The following is a 4,487-nucleotide window of genomic DNA, read 5'->3' as shown; positions in this document are numbered from 1 at the left end:
GTTGTCATTGTTGTTTGGCAGGCCCAGGCTGGATTCGAACCCGCCAGCTCTGGTGTATGTGGCTGGCACCTTAGTTGCTTGAGCGACAGTGGCTGAGCCTATTTCATTTTCTTAAGCTGGTCTAAATTAAAGTTCTATTGCTTACACCTGAAATTCCTGGCTCTTCTCATTCTTTACGTCACAAACATCCATTTTGAAAGATCATTTTTTGCCTAACATAAATCTGATTTAAATAGTTTTCTCAGAATTAAGGATTAGTTTGGGCCAAGCAAGGGGGCTCACATCTGTAATTATAGCACTCTGGGAGGCTGACGCAGGTGGATCATCTGAACTCAGGAGATCAAGACCAGCCTGAGCCAGAGCAAGACCCTATCTCTAAAAACAGTCAGGCTTTGTGATGGGCACCAAGTAGTCTTAGCTATTTGGGAGGCTGAGGCAAGAGGATCTCTTGAGCTCAAAAGTTTGAGGTTGTGAGCTATAAAGCCACAGCACTTAACCCCAGGGAGACTGAGTGAGAGTCTGTCTCAGAAAAAAAAAAAAAAAAGGATTAGTTTGCCCCTACAGAGTACTTCCGATTGAGATATAGCAGTTCCAAGCAATAATTTTAACTTTGGAGGTGAGAGTGTAAAAAGCTATCTCCATTGGAGATAACCCCACACAGAACAGATTGTTTTACTATGTTTCAGATACGAACCTGTGGCTCCGTGAGTAGGGTGCTGGCCTCATATACCGAGGCTGGCAGGTTCAAACCTGGCCCCGGTTGAACTGCAACAAAAAAAATAGCTGGGCATTGTGGCAGGTACCTGTAGTCCCAGCTACTTGGGAGGCTGAGGCAAGAAAATTGCTTAAGCCCAAGAGCTGAAGGTTGCTGTGAGCTGTGATGCCACAGCACTCTACTGAGGGCAACAAAGTGAGGCTCTCTCTTAAAAAAAAAAAATAGATCTAGGTGACAAACAGCTTAGAGTCAAGGAAGAGGCCCTTCTCCCTGATCTGCATAAAACCTATTTCCCCTGTGACACTATGAGATTTGGCTACTGCTATGAACAATATCTATTATTCACAAAACAATTGGTTTGTATATATTTAACCTTCTTGATAATTCTGAAAATAACTTTTTCTCTTGAGTTTTCTGTTGATACCCACACTTTCTATAATGTCATCTCTTGGTATTTAATACTTTCTGCATTATCATATTGGCTATAATGAATGTTCCTTTAAAGTTAGAATAGGTGGTGTCCATAACTCAGTGAGTAGGGTGCCGGCCACATACACCCAGGCTGGTGGGTTCCAACCTGGCCTGGGCCAGGTAAAACAACAATGATAACTGCAACAAAAAAGATAGCTGGGCATTGTGGTGGGCGCCTGTAGTCCCAGCTACTTGGGAGGCTGAGGCAAGAGAATCCCTTAAGCCCAAGAGTTTGAGGTTGCTGTGAACTGTGACGCTATGGCACTCTACCCAGGGTGACAGCTTGAGACTCTGTCTTAAAAAAAAAAAAAAAGAAAGTTAGTTAGAATAGTATGAGGGATATTGAAGATTTAAAGCATATATGGTAAAAAGAGACCTTATCACAAGTGCTTTTACCTTGGGTCTGATGTGCTTTAAAATGCCAAACACAGTTTAAGTTAAGAACATCCACCTATTTTGAGGGGAGGGGCGGGGTGGAGATGGAACAAAAATTTCCTCAGATTCTCAACAAGTTAGAATTTTTTTTTTTTAAATAGGGTCTCCCTCTGTTGCCTGGGCTGGAGTACAGTGGCATTATCATAGCTCACTGCAACCTCAAACTCCTGGGTTCAAGTTATCTTCCCACCTCAGCCTCCCAAAAGTAGGAATATTTTTTAAAAAACTAAAAACTGCTCAACTAAAAATGATGGGAAGGAGCTATTATAACTAAACTTCAATCTTTAATTCATATTAAGACAAGTTTCCCGCCCCGGCCAGAAACTGCAAAAAAAAAAAAAAAAAAAGACTTCTTGCTTTAGCTTTTTCTTATGGCACCTTTGTCTATGGCCAACAAATCTTACTTTGTAAACCTTTATATTACTCTTGCTTTGTAAACTTATCTTTCTCTTCCTCAGTAAACTTTATTATTTTTTTCTTTCTTTCTTTTTTTTTTGGCAGTTTTTGGCTGGGGCCGGGTTTGAACCTGCCACTTCCTGTATGTAGGGCCAGCACCCTACTCCTTTGAGCCACAGGCACCGCCCCTCAATAAACTTTCATCTTTAAAAAGATGAAAAAAAAAAAAAAGACAAGTTAATGGCTAAATTATTTTCTCTTATCCTTTTGAAAACCCTAATATCACTTATCATTTAACCTTAAAATAATTTAGACTAATTTGGGCTCTTTGAGACTTTTCAGACTAGAGGCACATAGCTACAAAAGATAATTGAGGGCTTGGTGCCTGTGGCTCAAGTGCCTAAGGCGCCAGCCACGTACTCCTGAGCTAGCGGGTTCCAGCCCTGCCTGACAAACAACAAGGACAGCTGCAACCAAAAAAATAGCTGGGCATTGTGACCAGCGCCTGTGGTCCCAGCTACTTGAGAGAGGGAGGCAGGAGATTCACTTGAGCCCAGGGGGATAGCTTGAGGCTCTGTCTCAAAAAACCAAAACAACAACAAAAACAACAAAAGATAATTGAGGTCATTCTAAATCTTACAAATGGTCGTCCTAAAAATGACATTTTATTGAGTATTTGCTAAAAGATGTGCTGATTAATTGTGTGCTTTCTCGTCGAGAGGGATTTCATCATGGCCAATTGTGTCATTTATTACACAACCAAGCTTTTATATAGTTAGCAGAACCACTTAAGTAAAATGCCAGGAAGTCTGGGGTTTAGTAGCAGTTTTATTGGTAACTATCTATGAAATAATGGTTAACATCTACTCCCTAATTCACAAATATAAAAAAAATAACCAAAATAATTTCCAAGAAAATCTCATTGTAAATCAAGATATTACTATTATTTATGCTAAGCCTTTTCTTTTCTTTTCTTTTTTTTTTGAGACAGAGTTTCATTCTGTTCTCCTGGGTAGAGTGCCATGGCATCATCATAGCTCACAGCAACCTCAAACTCTTGGGCTTGAAAGATCCTCTTGCCTCAGCCTCTTTAGTAACTAGGACTATAGGTGCACACCACGACACCCGGCTAGTTTTTCTATTTTCAGCAAGAGCAAGGGGTGCTCTTCTACATTTTTAGTTTTAAATTGCTCAGGTTGGTCTCAAACTCTTGAGCTCAGGCAATCCACCTGTTGTGGCTCCCAAAGTGCTAGGATGACAGGCAGGAGCACCCAAGCTAGCCTAAACTTTAACTCAAAGGTTGAGATACAGCAGTATCTCTGTAGATGGGAAATCTGGCTGAAATAAGTATTGTCATGTTCCAACCTTATAGAACAAACAGCGATCAACAAGAAGTTAATGGTGAAGAAAAAGGTTGGCCAAAACAATGACACTAACGAGAAATAGCTTTGCTTTAAGTGCACTGCTGATAATATCTCTGAAGTAAAATGAACAAAATTTACCCTTAGGTCACTAAAGCACATTTTGTCCTTTTGAAGGAACACATGCTGCTAGGGCACAGATTTTATTTCACTAAAAATGATGTTAAATATAAATGTTTTGCAGACTCTTCAAACTGCCAATCAAAATGGCTAAGAAAACATTGTTTTCTGATTTTAGTGCTTTGTGTCTTCCTCTGTCTCTTTTCGTCTCACTGTACTTCATTCAAAAATTCAGTTCTCAACCCCGGAACATAGCCCTCTGTACTCTGCCAAGGTGTAAAAAAGTTAGCTTTGTCATGAGAGGATAACCCACTGAAGAGGAATGATCATCTCAGTGAACAAAGACTAAGGAATACTTGAACTGGGTAGACCATAAGCAACTGGTCGTTTATCATGTATATATTTGTGTATATTTAACAATGTCAGTTCCGTGGGATTTAGTTTCTATTTCTGGACTTTCTCTTATAGTAATGGAAAAGCAGTTTGAAACATGATTTACAAAGGACAGAACACAAACACCATAATGAAATAGCCATTTATGTTACTATTAGAGGAAACATACTTTCACTCCTGGCCCCAGATTCCATCATCCACTAATTTCTTTTTATTTTTTGAGACAGAATCTCACTATATCACCCTCTGTAGAGTGCCATAGTGTGACACCTCACAACAACCTCAAACTCATGTGCTTCAGCGATTCTCTTGCCTCAGCCTCCCAAGTAGCTGGGACAATAGGTGCCCGCCACAATGCCTGGCTATTTTTCTGTTGCAGTTGTTATTGTTGCTTATCTGGCCCGGGCTAGATTTGAACCCGCCAGCCTCAGTGAATGTGGCTGGTGCCGTAACCACTGTGCTATGGGTGCTGAGCCAGTTCTTCAACTTTTAATACAAAAAATGTCATTAAGCTGATAATCAAGAAAATTTAGTGATTTAAAAAAACTGATAGTATTTTAATGCTACACAAAACCATTCTTTTTTTTTTTTTTTTT

The sequence above is a fragment of the Otolemur garnettii genome, unplaced genomic scaffold (assembly GCF_000181295.1).
Source record: "Otolemur garnettii isolate 467f Iridium unplaced genomic scaffold, OtoGar3 scaffold00040, whole genome shotgun sequence".
Lineage (NCBI taxonomy): Eukaryota > Metazoa > Chordata > Mammalia > Primates > Galagidae > Otolemur > Otolemur garnettii.
This window is presented reverse-complemented; position numbering follows the sequence as displayed.